The sequence below is a fragment of the Cydia fagiglandana genome, chromosome 2 (assembly GCF_963556715.1).
Source record: "Cydia fagiglandana chromosome 2, ilCydFagi1.1, whole genome shotgun sequence".
Lineage (NCBI taxonomy): Eukaryota > Metazoa > Arthropoda > Insecta > Lepidoptera > Tortricidae > Cydia > Cydia fagiglandana.
Window position 1 is genome coordinate 21,137,311 of NC_085933.1, and position 20,937 is coordinate 21,158,247.

The 20,937-nt window shown below is 37.5% G+C and overlaps 1 protein-coding gene across 1 annotated transcript in view; it reads left to right on the forward strand.

Moving 5' to 3' along the window:
- LOC134678706 (zwei Ig domain protein zig-8-like) overlaps window positions 1-20,937 on the forward strand; it is a 144,646-nt gene that overhangs the window by 77,920 nt on the left and 45,789 nt on the right. The gene's annotated exons all lie outside the window — the stretch shown is intronic.

Here is a 20,937-nt window from a genome sequence, read left to right on the forward strand (position 1 = left end):
TATTGTAATTTCCGCATGCAGGATACATCACTTTGTGTAGTTATATTTCTTAAAACTCACCAATAATACTAATTATCCATTGCTTATATATGGTACCTTTTTTAGAATTTTCCAAAGCTGTCATTATATTTCTATTTCTAATTTTTGTTAGATCCAATATCTTCAGCACTAAGTATCATAGATATAAAATAATCTAAAAATACTAAATTTCACATAAACTGCTAACACATTTAACTTGTAGACACATGTTTCTTCAACGACTCTAAGTAATAGTTTAAGATAGTCAATTAATGTATTTATTTCAAGCATACTTAAATATAGACAAAATATTTATTTTCTCCTTTATGGTATCAGTAGCAGTTGATTTTAATCTACCGCAATAAAGATAAGTAAAGTCGTGACTGACGAATTTTCTATGAAGACTGCCAGCGAATTTCATTATATTTGCACATCCAAAAATAATTAAAGATACAAAGGTAATGTACATAACATTGAGTAAATATGTTGTGTTGCTAGAAAGGACGACTAATGTCAAAGTGTCTTTGTATGCTAGATATTGAAAATTAAACATAATTTTTGTATGTAATTCTATGTTTAATAGTTGGTAAATGTTTATTTTTTCTATAAGCTCTGGATTCGTTTTCGTATGGATAAGATAATAAATTGTTTTCCTTTTGAATTGAATAATTTAAAATAAAAGAAATAACCATCGCTATAAATATAAAATGAATGCACGCATTATACCCAAATGTACGAGTAATCGTATGTGTGCCCAATCTGTCCAGTATGAGATTCAATAACTGTCAGGATACAGACAATTACCAATAAAGTCACTGCAATTTTACCTCATTGTGCATCGTAATTCAATCGCATCCTTATCACAAGGCAGACAGGCTGTCGTCGGTACCTTTATTTATATCCACCACGTTTATAGTGTAACGACCAACAAGGTTTTTTGTAGCATTATATAAATTGTTGAAAACAAATAAGATGTAGATAAGAATAAACTGATGTTTACATGCGAAAACAGTCGATCTTTTCCAAAGTGAAGGATAAACCATTTAACTACTACTTAGTCCTTATCCTACGAGATAATCTTGAATTAGTGACTATTTTGATCAAGACTAATAAAGTATCTGAAAGGAAGTCTGACGTATATGGTGACAAAGTGCCAAATACCATTTGGTACGTGGTCCGATATAAAAGAAAAGAATAACACTTTTTCCTTACTAAAATCACGTTGCTGTAATATTTCAACGTCAATCTAATTATTTTACACAATGAAATAAATGAGAGCTCCCTTTTTGCCCGTTGGCGTGGAAGAAATGAAGATGTCGTAAGGCTCAATGCACTTTTCAATAATAGTATTGTAGCATTACCATAATAGGATTTTTCACCTGCAGTGATATTTAGAGTGTAAATGAATTTTGATGAAGTTCATATTATAGTATTTTGTGCAACAGGTACAACATACAATCATAGTTACAAACTATTCCCAGTACGTCCGTGTCAAGGCATTTAAACTAATTGAATATAATATAATATATGCGTAGTTTAAGTTTCACAAATTCATGAAGCCTTTAGAACAATTTCTTTTGAAAGGTATACCAGTTTGTAAAGACCTAGGGTTGGGTTTTCTACTTATTTATATTCTTTTGAATGTAGTAAAAGCTTTTAGTCTGAAACTACGTGGTGAGGCTATTCAACATGCATAGTTTCAAAGTCGCGTCTATTGTGTCCTTTGCATTTTATAAGTGCTTTCCAAGCGTTACTTTTTTCAATCTCAAAGAAGTTATTGCAGTTACTTTGTATCCTACTTTAAATAAATAAATAAATATTTGTATATCCTTGGATATCACGGGCCTATAATCCCGATTTTTTGATAGGCTTGCGTGGGGACAGAGATCCAACACGTAGAGGCCCCTTGGAGAGTTTTAATGTCATGTAGAACGCCTGCTGGAACCCGTTCACAGGTGCAACAATAGACACCCATGAACCGGTCTCAGCAGGCATTGGGACTATTGTAGCAAAAGTGAATAGTATACCGGTCTATGGATTCATGTTTTTTTTTTTTGGGTTTGGGTGGACAATGAGACTGGGCTATTGCAAAGAGTTCGGACACCTGCCATAACAATGCTAACACACGTTATCGAGGCAGGCGGTGACTTGCCGCTGACTAGATGGGCCCCTGAAACTGCCGTCATGAAGACGACCAGGGGCAACATCAGGGGTGTCGAGAGGTGTGCGCCGCTTTCTACCCAGTGGCTGTTACCAGCCACTGTGCCAACTCGCGTCTTATGCATCTTTCACTTGGATCAACCCCGGGAGCATATAGCTCTAGCGACTCCTCTCTGGACGGCCAATTAAGACCCTTGGCGTCCACTCCGACCGCCGAAGACACGCCGGAGACGGAGACCCTGACCGACTCTCGGGAGCACTCTGGTCCGTGGGGTCGTTACTCCCCAACAGCTCGCCACAAGCTGCCCTGCAAATAAATATTATTATTAATTTATTTAAAAAAATATATTTAAAAAAATCTTAGGAGTTGAGATGGTTTGGACACGTGCAAAGAATGAGTGAAAGAAGGCTACCATAGAAAGTGTTTAAGGGAGAAGTAGACGCGGGAGTTTGAACTCGGCGGATCAGATCGGGGAAATCTTGAAGAAAGGCCAAGTCAAGAGCACCCTAAACCGGTGAGCGTATGTATGAGGAATGTTATGAAAGTAAAGAAAAGCGAAAGAGGTATATCAGAATCGTAGCATGTGAAAATTCGTAGTCTCTGCCTATCCCTCCAGGAATCAGGCTCGATTATATATATATATATGGATGTATATATGTATAAATACTTATATACATAGTAACCAACATTCGTGCTCATCACACAAGTAAATGCCCTTACCAGGATTTGAACTAGGAGTGAAAGCATCGGCTTCATAGGCAGGGTCACTGGTCGTCAAAACTCGTGTTTTTCACTTCGGTCGTACTTTACACTTTATTTTCAAGATTATTTTATAATGGCGTCATTCTAAAATTAAGCCTAAAATTTAAATTTAAGCCTAAAGTAAAGAGTTACTAAATACAAAAACATACAAAGCACATACCTAATTTACCTTTGAGGCATAATGAATGGTTCAATTTATTTAAAAACATAATTTCATAAAATGAATACACATGTCAGAATCAGGTATGCCTTTGTCGTCATATTAACTGATTGTTTGTTCGTTAACAAAGCAATCATGATTATTTTAATCGTACCCCATTTTGATAAATTGACCAAAATAATTAATTATTATTTTTACATTGTTAAAGGCTTATAGGCATTTTGTCGCTTGTTTTATTAAATACTTTCAAAACATTTTATTTTATTTTATTATAAACTTCTCACGTGATCTCTTTTATGGTATATTGGACAATATTGTTTAATAACTCAACAAAATGTATATCTTTAGGTCACATATGTTCACCTACTAAATTTTAACTCAACCGCTCGACTATAAAGTCTATAAAGTCCACTTTCGGAGCAAATTAGTTTTTACTAAAGAACGGACATACCATACAGACAGTGAAACGCTCCAGATCCGTTTTTAGGGTTTAGTATTTCCTTATGAGATAAGGAACCCAAAACTCAATTGTGACACGAAAATATTTACACTGATACTACAGAGTCGGTGCAAAATTAGCATAGACACTATAGACAAACTCTAACTAAAAACACATAAGCTATACAATTTTCCCGTAACTAAGTAAGATCACCTTTATTATGAAGATTTAAATGAACATTGAATATTTTTATATGATACGAAAGCCTACTTTTGCAAATAAATTAATCCGAGCATTGTTTTAAGTATACAACTTAAAATGTCACCTTGAGCAAGCACTTTTTGTTCAAAATTTTTAATTTATCTGACTGGCGAGAGCTTTTTTTTCTATTAAAAATGGTGTTTTCTCAAAGTTTCTCGAACGCCTGTCTGTCACAGAGCAGTAACTTTCAGACCGTTTCGCTCAGACAAATACCATCGCGATGAATTTTTTATTTCTAGATTTAACTTTCTGACCTTTTAATTGTAAATTTCACGTTACGTGTTCGTTCGCTTTTTACTCGCTTTGTTCTTGACTTTGGTGACACACATAATCATGGTTTGATTTTGTGTGATAAATATTTCGTTATTTGAATTAGGTTGGCTATAGTCTGTTTTATTTTTCACCATGAAGTACTTGCCCATATGAAATACGCTCATTTATTTCTTGGCGTACCTACTTTAAAGTATACTAGGTACCGCTGATTTAATGTCTTATACATTCTAATTCCTTTGTAAGTATATGCTCATTTCTGCACATATACGTAAGTACCTTGTTGCCTACACGTGCTAAGTCAATTGTATTTTGAGTCGTTCTTGCAGTAATATTATTCTAATTGCACAAAACTAGTAGCTACGAGTATGAACAAAGATAAAGGTAAAATTATTAATTACAATGACTAAAATCAGCCCTTAACTTCTCATTGTTTGCAAAATTATGCCAAAACAAGATAATGCCGAACATCCAACGGCAAAACCAGCCGACAATATTTAAGCAAATGTGTAAAATATATTACATAAATGTATAGTCAATTAACTCTGTAAAGTTGAAATGCTATTAAATCATCAATCAGAAAATTGTGTCGCTATTAATTATAATTTTTAATTGAATGAAGACTCCACGAATTGGGAATGAACATACATTTACCTACAGCGTGATTATTACCGTACCGTCGCGTCGATATCAGTAATAAGCAGCTACTTGCTCTAGAATCAATGGGGTCGGTAACTGTCAAAGGTTTGTATAGATGGCGCCAGCATTGGTTTACCTGTCTCTAGTTTTGTTCTATGAGATATGGCTCAAACGTGATAATAATTATGTAAATTGGGAATTTAGGTCACGTTAATTTGATTACCTCTCTTGTTATAATTTTCTGTGTCAATAAAAGATTAGGAGTTATGAACCGTTAAGGAAATTAAGTTCATTTTAAATCATCAGTTTTTTTTAAGTATTTATGTATGAATAGCAAGGCTAAGCCGTACTTAGTGAAAATTTAAAAACAATTTGTATGATTTACATACATCGGATATACGGAATTACGGATACATTTTATAACAACCCAACTTGTATATTTTTTATTTTTAAGTAAAACGCATAGAAATAAAAATTGAATACGTATATACGTATCGGCATTACTGTTTTTTGTTTCTCGTTTTTATCGCTGAGGGGGTGACTGGAATAGGGTTAGGTTTTCGATCTGCGGGCAGGGCACCAAATCGCTCAAAATGTATATTCTATTTTTCTATCAGTAAGTGGCATAAATGTTTATTAATATGTAGACGTTGATAGTTTATTCACCATTTGAGCTGTATTTATGAAACGTAAGGTTCTAATTAATTTCATGTAGATACAAATACATAGTTATTTTTCATGTTATATTTAAATTATTAATGGCGCTGGTGGCCTAGCGGTAAGAGCGTGCGACTTTCAATCCGGAGGTCGCGGGTTCAAATCCAGGCTCGTACCAATGAGTTTTTCGGAACTTATGTAAGAAATATCATTTGATATTTGCCAGTCGCTTTTCGGTGAAGGAAAACATCGTGAGGAAACCGGACTAATCCTAATAAGTCCTAGTTTCCCCTCTGGGTTGGAAGGTCAGATGACAGTCGCTTTCGTAAAAAACTAGTGCCTACGTCAAATCATGGGATTAGTTGTCAAGCGGACCCCAGGCTCCCATGAGCCGTGGCAAAATGCCGGGATAACGCCAGGAAGAAGAAGAAGATTTAAATTATTAATGGGTTAAACTAAACGTCACTGCAAATAATACGACACACACACATAGCAGCAGCCGCCAGTAGTAGTAGTTGTAGTAACACGGAAGTTGGGTCGTTAGTAACTTTCCTTTTTCAAAATATTGTTCTATATTTGAAGTCGAAGGTGATAAAATATCAACTCCCGCAATTCTTCAAAAGTTCTTAAATTGACGTTGAAAAATCCCCCTCGATCGAATGATTGATGGCAGCAGTATTTGCGTTTAAAAAACAATTCGGACGCTTAATTTTTCTGTCGTCAGATGCCGCTGGTGGCGAGTGATGGATTGGGAGGATAGAAACGCGAAAGCTGAACAGTTTAGGACGTGCTATACAATGCCTAACATGTTAAAACTAAAGTACCCATATTCACTAAAAAACATTGTTAACGGCATTACTCAGACGGCCAACTTATTGAATCTATTTTAGAAAATATTAATATAAATATTATTATAATAAATTTCGACATATATTTTATTAAATAAATTTAATTATTATAATTATTTATTAGAAATTTTATATTAACAATTTATCGACTAAAATAAATCTTATATTTTATTTTAATATATACATGAATAAGTGCTAAAAAAGTTGAGAAATCCAATTAAGGCTATAAAAATATTTAAGTGTGGCTGTATAAGATTCTGCCTTAGGTAACTCACTTGCGCAAATAAGGTTTAAAAAATTAGGACAATAAATTACCAATTATGCGGAGAAATGAGGCAATAGTTTTTTAATTTATTTCCATTTAGTCGCATCGCTTTTCCACACTAGAGCAGAAACATATCACTTTCTGCGCACTTAAAAGATAAAAAAATACTCACATACAGAGCATGAGATATGAAAAATGATGAGCATAATAACTTCAGTTAAATATGCACTCCATTACGTTTACACTTTACCAGACGATTTATTTCCATACCAAGAGCTTATAAAACCGTCCCACGGGCCTTGTAAAAAAGAAACTGACGATACACCGTCGTTTTCACGCCAAGTTTTCACACTTATCGCCCCGAGCCTCCCCGTTTCACCCATAATTTCAAATAAGTGTAGGTGAGCCAAAAATGGCCAAGTCCAATTTTAATATTTTTCACATAACGTAAAAATTCGCTAGTAAAATATGCCACGTCGTAAATATAACAATATGAAACCCCAAAACCTATTTGGAATGCTTCCAAATATTAATATAGCTGCAAAATATGGTAAACAATGTGTTATTATTACGTTAGGTACATCGTGGCAACGGAATCGTTTCAAGAAAATTATTAAATACCGTCAAACGTGAAACTGTATCGCATTTTATAAATCTAATTTTGCGGCTAAGTTACCATGGGTAGCACTACAAGAGCTACTTAGCAGCACAATGAGATTCAAAAAGGCGAAATAATTCCATACTTAGCTGTTCGTAACCTGTAGAATAGCTTTCTGAAAGGCCGATTCTGATTTACCTATTTGTTAAGATTTTGATCTTGTTAAGATACGATCTTAAAGAGCGCTCACACTGATTGGTTCGCGCGAAGTTCACTGGGGCGCCGCTTCATTAGGCATCTCGCTCGTACGCGTTGATGCGCGTGAGAGGTCGTATCCAACATCAAAGCTTTTACATATTGCTAAATTAGAATAGACTTCCCGGTATGTATCAAAAATGTTGCATAAAGGCGTAGCATAAATCTGTGGGTGCGATATTTTAATGTCTTACATTACCTATGTAGGTATAGGAGTACGATAAGTTGTCGTACAATTTATCAATAAGCTCGTAAAAGCAATACATTTTTTTTTTCCTATTTTACATACAATTTTTTCTTATTTAAACCTTGTTGTATAGTAAATGGTGAGACCCGGGTATGTCCTTAAACTACGTCCAAGACCACCGGTGGACGGGCAGCAGCGTCCTTCAAATTCGGTGTACTCGACTGCGATCGCCAACCCGCGGTTATGGCATTCACCCGCCATCAAGGGGGAGGCCTATGTTCAGCAGTGGACGTCTTATGGCTGAGATGATGTATAGTAAATTGGAATGAATTTAATATATTTGAAATAAAAGAAGTAACGAAATTGATTGTAATTATAATTAGATTAAAACGGAGAGAATATTATACTACACACTGGGCCTCACGAGGATAATAAGATAGTACAGTCACCATCAGATATATCGGAGCTGCCAAGGTGCTCACAAATATCTGAACACGCCTCTATTGTCAAGGCGTTAGAGTGCGTGTTCAGATATTGTGAACACCTTGGCCGCTCCGATATATCTGATGGCGACTGTACCTAATGATAAAAACCCATGTATCCTATACGTTTATGTATTTCCAGAATATTAAAAATTACGAGAAATTTGCATTGATTTAGGTATTAAACAAATCGTATCGGGCGGTAGGTAAGCCCTGAAATTTAAAGCTGGCAAGTCTTGAATTTACGGCATCCGCTTAAGCTCAGCTCTTTTAAATATTAAATGATTAAAATTTTGCTGCTAAAATTAGTAGGAATGAGTTAAAACAGCACTAGAGGCAAGGATGTTAATATATTATGAATAATACTTAAGTAATGAGTGTAATGACTTTGGTGCAATAAATAAAGCTAACTTAGTTTATATTTCACGTCTATAACTAAATAGTTATGCAAACTACAATAAGTTCGTACTACTATTAAATGAAAGTGACAGGTAACAAACAAACTTTTAAAAACTTATTATAAGTTAAATAAGTTCGACGACAGATGTCTAATACAATTGCCAAGAAATAAATATTCATTATAAATTAATCTGTAGGTATATGTACTAAATCGTTCTCATTGTTAATAATTAATGAAGTAAATAAATTTTATTTACTTTCACCTGACCGTTGTCTGTTTGTCGGTCTGTAATCAAATCTTGCAAGTTAAATTTGATCCACTTCCCGGTTTCCGATGGAGCTGAAATTTTACATGCATGTATAAATCGGATGACAATGCAATATTATGGTACCATCGAGCTGATCTGATGATGGAGACCGGAGATGGCCATAGGAACTATGTGATAAAACATCGAAACCTAATTGTGTTTGGGGCTTTTAGAATTGGCTCGATGAGCATTAGTTGCCTGTGGAAAGAAAAGTGCAATCAGCGATAAAAGCTTGTACAAAAAATGAAATTTTTGCCAAAAACTTATTTTATAAATTAGAATACGTTCAAGAGTATTAAATTATCGATTTATATTGATGTTGCTGATAGTATTTACCTACTTTTTTTCTGCTTGTACGAGTATAAGTATCCATGTCGGATTGCGTTCACATTACTCTTATGATGCCTTACAACTGGCATTGTCACGCAATGGATTGGGTATTAAGTACATTGGCAGCTTTGATAAACTGTATCAGTGTTTACTCAATGTAGGTAGGTAGGAAGGTTAGTTTTGTACGGACTTATTTTTTTTAAGTCTCTGCAAATTTTACAATAAGAATTAACATATATACCAAAAATGAATTGATTGATAGCTGTTATAGGTAGTTAATGCTTAAATATAAACTTATAAAGGGTATAGATTTTAAATACACCTTAAAATGTGGATTGTGTAATAATATTTTGTTATTTATCACCTACAGAGAAACTAACATTTTTAATATTATTTAGTCACGTGAAATCTATATGTACTTTAAAAATAATAAATACCTCTTTAAATATGTGTAAACAAACATAGTTTTCTTTGCTATAGCTTGGTATTTAACTAATAATTCGTTTAACTTCTGAATATAGCGAGTCCTAAACTAACACCAACTTACAGTAAACTGAGCAGAAACATTGTAACCTAGGTACCTATATAAACAAGAAATAGGTTTTATATACCAACCAACCCTTGCGATTCGCAAAATATACGCAAGTTGAGAATTTACGCTAGGTATACCCAGATTCTCGAAAGTGGCTACGGTCGAATACGCTTGTCCTAGCATGCCCAGTCGGGCTAGCACATGGTTGGCGCGACAGTATCTCGTCAGGGGTGCGAAACTCCTGACTTCGGTCAAACTCGGCTCCGCTCGGCTCAGCATTGCTCCGAGCAATTATTACGGTTGGCACCACTTGACTTCCTTTTGCGTGCACGACCACAGATAGATAATCATTTGATTTTTGACAACCTTAAATAGCCGAAAGGGATAGTGCCTATTAGAAGTGCATATTAGAAAGAGACAGCATGATTCGACCCTGAACCGCTGTTAAACTTCGTTTTTGTAGGAAGTTTCCTTTCTGTACGGTAGTACTATTAATTATTCTGTGATCTCGTGGTGATATCGACTACCCGTCCCTCTTTTATTAACATAGATAGAAAGATACGGGTAGTCTATCCCGCCGCGAGATACTGTATGTCGCGCCAATCATGCGTCGGCCTACGGTAGGGTAATTAATTTGTGTTATTTGCAATTATGCACTGCAAATATTAAAAATACGTAGAAGGATGGCAGCTGTTAAACCTTATTTGTTAATATGCACAAGTTTCATGATAAATTACAAATTAAATATATTAAAATGTGTTACCAAGTGCATTAAGCTCGTACTATAGTGTCTATGAACAATATCGACGGGAAATTATATTCGTGACTTGGAGCAGTTTGTGAAATGTACACTGAATTCGGAAACATGACAAATGGGTTTATAAATATTTCAAAATAACTGTACTGATGTAGGTAGCAATAGTCAGGCAAACCAATTTCGTCAGTAGCGGTAGAATAAAAAAACCGGGCAAGTGCGAGTCGGACTCGCGCACGAAGGGTTCCGTACCATAATGCAAAAAAAAAAAACAAAAAAAAAGCAAAATAAAAAACGGTCACCCATCCAAGTACTGACCCCTCCCGACGTTGCTTAACTTTGGTCAACAATCACGTTTGTTGTATGGGAGCCCCATTTAAATCTTTATTTTATTCTGTTTTCAGTATTTGTTGTTATAGCGGCAACAGAAATACATCATCTGTGAAAATTTCAACTGTCTAGCTATCACGGTTCGTGAGATACAGCCTGGTGACAGACAGACGGACAGACGGACGGACGGACGGACGGACGGACGGACAGCGAAGTCTTAGTAATAGGGTCCCGTTTTACCCTTTGGGTACGGAACCCTAAAAAACTATAACTATACCTTTTTTGGGTGACGATACTTACTGCAAACTAAAAACAAAGAGCCAAGTACGAGTACGAGTCTGTCTTGTAATCTTCAAGCCAAAGAAGATAATGACGTGATTGAATAATTTATTGATTAAATTATTTATGTTTTAACTATGCAGCCAGTATTGAAACGCTAAATAGAATATTATCTCTGAAAATTCGACTACAACCCTTTCAGACCTAAAACAGGTGCATGTCGAACCAATATTTGAATACAAAATGCATATCAATCCCATGAATAATGTATGCGAACGATTCGGTGTAAATATCGGCAGCACAAAAGAGGGTTCGCGAATCGCCTTGGTCCATGTCCATCACGGAAAAAATATTTTTCCGGGGATTTAGGGGGATACATCATGAATAAATTTCCGGGAAAAGGCTTGGAGTCTCCCGTTTTAGGAGCCGTTTGGAGCTAGCGCCTTAGCCCAAATGGATTCAGATAGCAATAATGTTCCTTTATTGTCCGTAAGTAATTTATTTTTAAATGTAATCGAGAGTGCTTTATTTTTTCGCTTCATGCCTTATGTCATGATGCTTACTTGTAATTATAGGTACAGTTTACTTTAAAACATAATTATTGATGGTTGTATCGGGAATCTATTTCGTTTACCTTTATTTCTAACGTTTGGACACAGGTTACACTAGTCTTGTTTGCGGAAATTTTACGTGTCGGCAAAATGTCAAAACAGACATATAAATAATATATTATGTGGGTAACTACATAATTATATCGCGATAGACCTGTTGAAATTATGTTTTAATACTCGTAATGTGTTCAAAAAGTGAAAATTTTAAATGTTATATGTACCTACAGTTCATTCTAAAAGCTTATGTCAGAGGCTAATATACTTGAAAGGGAGGAAAGAAGCAGTTGTTAGCACATGTATAATTATAGTGACTTTCAAGGAAAAAATCACAAATGGAAATAATGCAAAGAACTTTTAAGAATCAAGGTTATTCAAACTGTTTAAGTACTCTAATTATTAAGTGTTTCAACATGAAGATGAAACAATTTAATCTTTGCTGAACAGATTCAAAACATAACCGCTCCACTTCCGCTTTCGGGCTTACAAAGGTCACTCGGTACAAAACATTCGTTTTGAAGTGTACCTACATTAATTCCAAGCCCACCTCCAAACACATTTAAATTAATACAAAATAATAATACCGACTCACGTGTACGCCTCCACGCGGATCGTTTGTGATATTCTGCTTAAAATACATCATCTTTGATTACTTCGTCACGCAGCTACGTACGGAGAACTGAGAATCCACTTACAATGCAAATCCACGTATTTGTATGTAAAAGTTTACATTTGCATGGGTCCCGTGAAAAATTGTGTGCGTCACGGCTTACCATTGGGACTTGAATTTTTAGGGACCTAGCAGGTGAATACGGAATTTAGTTTTGTATAAATTCTGCGACTAACCAAACGTGCTGCGCTTAAAGAACTAATCTTAGGACATGTCGAGTGCATGCATTATTTAGAAACTAATTTAATAGTTTTTCGCTTTGAAGTGGCAGATCTGAGAACTCTGTGAGGGGCAAATTGTATTTTCCAACATACTCAAAAAAGTGAGCCTTAAAGGGACCCACTGATTAACAGTCCGCCGGACGGTATCGGCCTATCAGTTAGAACTAAAATTTGACAGTTCCGAACAACTAACAGGCCGATACCGTTCGGCGGACTGTTAATCAGTGGGCCCCTTAATTACAACAAGGTGAACTTTTGCAAATTTTCGCTAGAGCTAGAATAGTGTAGGAAAACCACAAACTCAAATTAAAATCATTATTTTACTTACCTATAGTTTTACCGAACGGGAAGTTATATGGAAATGCATTAGTGTGTGTGTATACTTTTATGTAACTTATGTAACTTAAATATTATGCAGCCCTGGACACTGCTATTACCACACGACGCATAACAGCCGTAACAGCCATCGAAAAACTCATTCAGTAGTTAAACATATTCGTTTCTAACAGATTTTAAATTCAAACTGGTTTTCCAATGTATGCTAGGTATGTTATGCACAATGGAACAGTGTGCACGCACATCAATGAAATAATCCTTTACAAACTTACAATAATCTTGATAAGAGATGCAGGACCCGGAATTAAATTGATGTACTAGGGAATAAGCTTACCTTCCCGAAAGTGACTCCCCAAAATGGTGTTACTCCAGAAACGCGCCGCAAAGAGTGCTTTTGCATAATATGTTAGCCTACCCAGGGGACGATTTTTCTTTTAGTATGAAGACGAATGTGAAATGGTGGACATGCGAATGAGTCAATTCCAGCAGGTTTGCAGAAACTTTTTAAGTACTTACTCATGTGGTATGTAGAACATCGAAAACGTAAAAAGTTCTTGGATGATGTACATGTACTCGTACATTACATATTTGTTCTAGGATAACCTAGTTTTGCCCAAGCGCTTTTATTCACTGATCTTTTTAATACCTTCTCCCAGCAATCATTCTATAAGGGAGTAAAAAGTGGGGATATAATTTAGGGTCGATTATGTATGTCATCGTTAAAACGTTCCCTAAATTTTAGTGTATGGGAAATATATCATGGGTTCATGACTGAGTAGCATTTATCAGTTTGTCAAATATTAACAGTTAAAAGCCTTTTACAGAGAAAGTAACTATCTACCTCTTCACAAAGCAATTTAAATCGATAGTCGGTGAGATATTTTTTACGCAATAAAACGGGAAGCGGATGTATCTGGCTGGCTCTAAAATGATGCCACTTAGATGTTAATGGGGCGAAAATGATGCTTCAATTAAAATTATCCCTATCACAATAATTATACCGTGGTGCCTGTGGTCGTCCCAACGCGCCGCGTATTCCAGCCGATCGGTTTACCCGATTCCAAATGAAGTTGATAATTTGCTTAAATATCCTATTTCTAAATTGATGAGAGTTTGTTAACTTAAGGGTGCAAAAACGATCTACTTCTTAAATTACCTATCCAGTTTAGTTATGTCGATAAAGTTTGTCGAATCAAAACGTTAACAATTCAAAGGAAAATAATTATGTAAATAGTTAAAACTGATAAACTGTGTGTTTTGCATCATAGTATGTTAAATATTTGCATTAGTCTTACTGTGATATCACATTGATGCCTCTTAAAAATACTGGTCATCTGTTCAACCATTCTTATTTTTTCATAATTCTTATTTGGAGCCAACTCAAAGATTTTTGATCTTATTTCGTATAATCAACTTGGTTCATATACACTTCTTGGCTTGACGTCAAAGATCAAGACCGTCAGCAGAAGTTGCATAATCCGTGCTCCATATAACCAAGATTGTAAGTTTCAAACTAGTAAGCAATAAAATAAAGTGTGCTAAGTTCCGACTGAGATAGTGACGGGAAGCTTAAGTTAGGAAATAATTTCTCTAGCGTCTGTGCACTGAATTGTTTTTGAACTCCTGACATACTTCAAAACACGCATAGAACTTCTTAATACTGGTTGTCATGCATGTTCAGCAGTTCCGCTTTATTGTGATGTTTTTTTTATAGATTTTGTTGAATAATTTCCTTAAATATTTAATTCTACGGGATTGCAAAACACACTAATTTAAAAGTTCAATAAGTGTTGCCCTTGGGCCATCCTGGATTTAGCTTTTTGTGGGGACCTGTCTTATGGGGGCGAGTCATTATATGCCGAAAATATACAAGTATACAGTTTTATAAGGTACGTAGGCGTCCGGCTTTTTATCCCATACCCCAGTATTTAGTCCATCGCACCCAATCAAAAATGTCAAGTTGACTGGTAGAGAATGCCCATTGGTCCGCCTTTTGTATGATTTTTTTTTCTTTTTTATAAAGATAAAATAATTAAATTGGTACGAGGCGAAACTTGCACCCACAACCTCTGACTGAAAGCAGCATATCTGGCCGCTAGGTCATCATCATTGCGAGCCTTCAATGCGAGGTTAACTAAAGGGTGTACATATTTAATTTTTTTCCGAAATTAATTCCTCGTTCACTGAATTAAAAAAGAATAAGAATAAGAATAAGAGATGTTTATTAGCAAAAATAATAATAACTAATAACACAAAACTAAAATTCAATTACATAAATATTTGTGCCAAAAGGTCCTCACTCAGCTTATTGCTTGTTAAAAAAAAGCCCAGTGTATCAAATACGAACACCACCAAAAAAATTTTGCAAAAAGCGTTATTTGGAAGTTTGCACCTACTGGAAATTTTATTGGAGTTGCCTCCCGCACTGTACCTAAGGCAATTTTTCAAGTCATACGTTATCAGTCGAGGTTTTTTGCGAAATAAAGCACTCAAGTACCACCCGCTATGAAATAATTTCGGTGTAATTTCTCTCCAGTGAACAGAAAAATGCTCACATATTTACGTGCTTCTTAGATAATATACATTTTATCATTACTCATTTAAATGCTTCTATTTTCGTAAATTATTCGTTGTATGATTAGAATCGACAAAGAAAAAAAATGTTATAGGTGTCTACTAGGTATGTCTGGATATACCGGGTGTGGCCTGTAATATGAGCAAAAAATTAAACCGTAGGCTGTACTCCTCATACTGACCAACATTAGTTCAGAGACTTTTAAAAATTACTTGTGGTTTGATTTTTAATACACTTTAAAGTTTATTCTAAGACGCAATGTATAATATTGCGAATTTTGTTATGTTTAAGGCATGACAAGCAACGTCAATCACAATGATAACGGCGTGGTGATGGCGTCCATTGAAGATAATATTTATTTTATATGAAAAATAGGGAGTCTAAATACTTCATAATTTTTAAAAGTTGTTGAACAAAAGTGTCACCGTTTGAGGAGTACAATCTATGTTTTAATTATTTGCTCATGTTACAGGCCACACCCGGTATATCCGTACATAGTAGATAGTTGATAATCAAAATAAGTTTGAAACAATGGAGATTAGAGATACGGATAAGTATGCTCATCTGGGCTATTTTCTCCTTATCATTTTGACGATCTTGATCAGCAATATTATACAAGGACTTGACATAGCATACTTTATCAAAAAGTTTTTTTTTTGGCGAATTGAAAAACTACTATGTAATTACATAATATCTACTAGGTGCACTTATGAATATAATAATATTTAGTACCGACCTGTTCCTATGTATTAGGTAATAATTTCAGATTTCTACCGTTACTAGTACTTTCATAACGCTATGTATTTTTGTTTTCCTAGGATTTGCTTACACACACAGTATCACGAAGATGCGGTATTTGGTTAAAAATAGCTAAACAAAAATATATCGGACGTCACTGGACCTGCTTATACGCCTGTTTTTTATTCGCTCACCCAACCGTGGCATCAACACAAAGAAAATGTTCACTCCAAGACATTAAAAGTTGCACGTTAGGCTACTCTCGGGTGGTTCTAAAAGACGCTTTAATGGCCTGAGGAAGTTTCTTAACTTTCTTTGTAAGCGGTAAACTCACTAATTGAGAAGTTTTTGGTAGATCGCATGGTCGCGGGAGGGTGAAACCTCTCCTGAAATTATTCTAAAAAACCGGGCAAGTGCGAGTGGGACTCGCGCACGAAGGGTTCCGTACCATAATGCAAAAAAAAAAACAAAAAAAGCAAAAAAAAACGGTCACCCATCTAAGTACTGACCACTCCCGACGTTGCTTAACTTTGGTCAAAAATCACGTTTGTTGTATGGGAGCCCCATTTAAATCTTTATTTTATTCTGTTTTTAGTATTTGTTGTTATAGCGGCCACAGAAATACATCATCTGTGAAAATTTCAACTGTCTAGCTATCACGGTTCGTGAGATACAGCCTGGTGACAGACGGACGGACGGACGGACAGCGAAGTCTTAGTAATAGGGTCCCGTTTTACCCTTTGGGTACGGAACCCTAAAAATGATTCGTGCATGGAGAAATTATCCTTAAATTTTATTTTTGCGAGTTTACTTTTCGTTAAGCTTGACTTGAGCCATTTAGATGAAGTTAACCTTTTGATAAACGAGAGCGATGGATAATTCTGTTTACCCCTTGGGCCAAATTCGACACGTACAACTGTCAGATTTCTCATCCACGTCAAATCAACAGTTGATTTTATTGCATTCTGAGTGTTGATTCCATCAACGGTGGATAATATCATTTGGTACAACCAAAACTCAACTCTAAACTAAGGGTGGTTCGGCCTTGACCGGCTTCCACCGAGGGATGACCTTCGGGAACCGGCTCAGATAGAACAGCAGGTAAATATCTTAACTGATACCCTCGTAGACAGCTACCACAAGGCGTGCCCCTTAAAACCACCGGCAAAGACTGCCATAAAGGGTCACCAGTGGTGGGGCCCAGAACTGGAGAGACTCCGGGGGAAAACAAGAAGACTCTTCAACAGGGCCATGAACACAACGGCTGAGGTGGACTGGGAAAACTACTACGAAGCCAAGGCCAGGTACAAAAAGAGATTGCGGTACTGGAGATCCCTGTCATGGAGGAACTTCTGCAGCAGCATTGAAACACTTGACCACGCCAACCGGGTGAGGAAAACCTTAGCGCACAAGCCCACATCACAATTGGGCTCACTGCGTAAACCCGATGGCACATACACATCTAGCCCTGCAGAGACCCAACGCCTTCTCCTGGTAACTCACTTTCCAGGATGCGTAAGTCTCGCCGATGCAGATCAGCAGGACGAGGAATACAGTACAACGGACAACAACTGGCAAATGGCGCACAGAGTCGTCACGGCTGAGAAACTCAGGTGGGCCATAGACAGCTTCCATCCCTTCAAGGCGGCTGGTCCGGATGGGATCTTCCCCGCTCTCCTACAGTGGGGTCTAGGACTCATCCAGGAAACCCTGACCGACATCATGGCAGCCTGCCTAGCCTGGGGGTACGTGCCCAGGAGATGGAGAGATGTGAATGTGGTATTCATACCTAAACCAGGTAAGAACGACTACACAGCTGCCAAATCCTTTAGGCCCATCAGTCTCACATCATTCCTGCTGAAAACTTTGGAAAAACTGTGCGACAGGGACCTGAGGGACCGGGCGCTAAAGAACATACCGATGCACAACAACCAGCACGCGTACAGCTCAGGTAAATCTACGGAGTCGGCTCTTCACATGGTTGTAAGCCGCATTGAGAGAGCCATCCACGGCAAAGAAATGTGCCTCGGCACTTTCATTGACATAGAGGGCGCTTTTGACAAGACTCACTTTTCCAGTATAGGGAACGCCTTGGAAAGCCACGGCGCTGAACCTGGACTAATAAAGTGGATCATGAACATGCTAAATCAAAGGACAATAAGGTATGTAGGTGAACCGCAGGCCGTAGCGGCGGTGCGAGGATGCCCTCAAGGGGGAGTTCTCTCACCTCTGTTGTGGAACCTAGTAGTCAACAACCTCATAACCAAACTGAACGAGGAACACTTCTACACAATAGGCTACGCTGATGATCTGGCAATATTAATATCAGGTAAATTTGCCAGTACAGTATGCGACCTCACCCAGGCAGCTCTTCGGATCGTAGAACGCTGGTGTAGAGATTTTGACCTATCAGTTAACCCCACCAAAACAGAAATGGTAATGTTCACCAATAAAAGGGCACTTGGCAACTTTACCAGACCAACACTCTTCCAGACTGAGCTACAGCTGACCGACGAAGTTAAGTACTTAGGGCTAACGCTCGACAGTAAACTCAACTGGAACAATCACATCAACAAACGCATAGACAAGGCGGGAGTAGTCTTCTGGCAGTGCAGAAGGATGATTGGTAAGAGGTGGGGACTCAACCCGAAAATTACCCTTTGGCTCTATAAGACTATAATCCGCCCCCTACTCTGCTACGGTGCTCTGGTTTGGTGGCCAAGAACAAACCTAGGCAACGTACGAGACAAGCTACAAAGACTCCAGAGGCTCGCATGCGCGGCCACCACTGGCTGCACGAGGTCCACTCCGACTGCAGCCATGGAGGTCATGCTAAACCTTTCACCGCTGCACCTACACATACAACAAGAGGCCAGTCTCTCAGCGGTAAGGTTACGAACCCTCAATATATGGACTAACACCACAGGAGCTCTTCACACAGCATGCCTGGAAAAAGTATACAGCGAATTTCCAGTGCTCATGGCGGGCACGGATCGAATTCACAAACAAGCCATCTTTGACAAAAGGTACAAAATACAATTATTTGAGGACGACAACTACGAAGGACTCAATCCCCGGGAGCTGAGAATCTTCACTGATGGGTCCAAAACAGACAGCGGATCAGGCTCTGGAACCTTTTCAGAAGACCTGAACATGTCAATCACCACTCCGCTAGGAGCCCATAACTCGGTATTCCAGGCTGAGTGCATGGGCATCATTAACGCGGCGGCTGCCATCACTGCAAGGAAGGTAGTAGGATCCTCCATCCGCATACTCTCCGACAGCAGAGCAGTCTTAATGGCCCTAAAAAGCCATATAGTCACATCCAAACTTATACACGAATGCCACGAACGACTAATGGAGGTATGTCAGAACAATAAGATCACCTTACAATGGATCAAAGGACACAGTGGATCTCGAGGTAACGACGCCGCGGACGAGCTCGCCAGACAAGGATCGGGTGCGGGGGCGATAGGCCCGGAACCGATCCTCCCGATACCGTTTAGTAAGGTACGCTCAATGCTGCTGGCACGTACAGGGAAACTACACACAGAACACTGGCTAAACCAAACTGGATGCAGAAAGGCCAAGCAGGCCATGCCTAGCATGAACGGTAAGCTCACAAGGGCGCTCCTTCAACTAGGAAAGGTTCGACTGAGTATGGTAACCAGTGTCATAACAGGTCATGGACTTTTTAACAAACATCTTTTTATAACAGGTGTCACAGACAGTCCCCTATGCCGTGGATGCATGGAGGAAGAAGAAACAGCCTCTCACGTGGTGTTGGAATGCAGCGGATTGGCCCCATACAGGGCAAAACATCTCGGATCCCCGAGTGACCTCCCCGAGGTCCTACTCAACATCAAAGGTTTGATAGGATTCCTCGAGGAGCTGGGCTGGCAAGACTAGCCCACCCCCTATCACGCAAAATAGGCGCAAGACGTCGAGTTGCGGAAAATCGCCCGAGCTACAATACAATACAATACAAGGGTGGTTCGGTTTGGTTTGCTTGTCACCCTAACTGTGGATTGTTAATGTCAAATTTTGACATTGTACGCATTCGAGAACTTATGATTTTTCTCACATCAACGGGAGATCAACACGATACGTCAAACGTCGCTTGTCGAATAGGGGTCCTTGTATTTATTCAAATCATTGAGTTTATGAATTATGAATTATTGATTTGATTAGGAAGTCTTCCGAATATATTTAGCGTCGTATCTATGCTGATATTGCTAAAACATTTTAAATGAACTTGAACTGTGTAGTGGTATAAAATAAATATTTCAGTTAGGTGTATTGTCTTTTACTATATTATCCAGTTATATTCATATGGCATTAATTGATTGTTCAATTTCACATTAAACAATACTTTATTAAAATGAAAAACATAGAAAAGGTACTTACTTTTATGGAACATTGTTCTGGCACCTGCTACAACGATAACAAGACAACAAAAACCCTTAATTATCACTAATGAGAGAATTATTACATAATTATTCTATAAGAAAAGGCATTTATTTGCGACTTTGTCACAGATATTTTCTTTCTTTTCTGAGTTATGAATGTTTTCTATGTATATAAGTACGGTATTTATCTATGTATTACCTACCGCCTGGTAGGTACTCAAACCACGCCTTATGGTAACATTCCATTTCTAACCGCCGCTGCACTCCTAAGTACTGAACGCGTCGCTGTTATTGTCAATTTCCATAGTAAAATGAACAGTAATGCAGCTGTCGTTGGAAATGGACTCTCACCTTTATTGAGCTTACTATGGGACTAGGTCGTTTTGTGTAAGATTGCTCCATAAAATTTAAGCTATTTATGCAAAACGTTCACGTTTGCCCGTTTT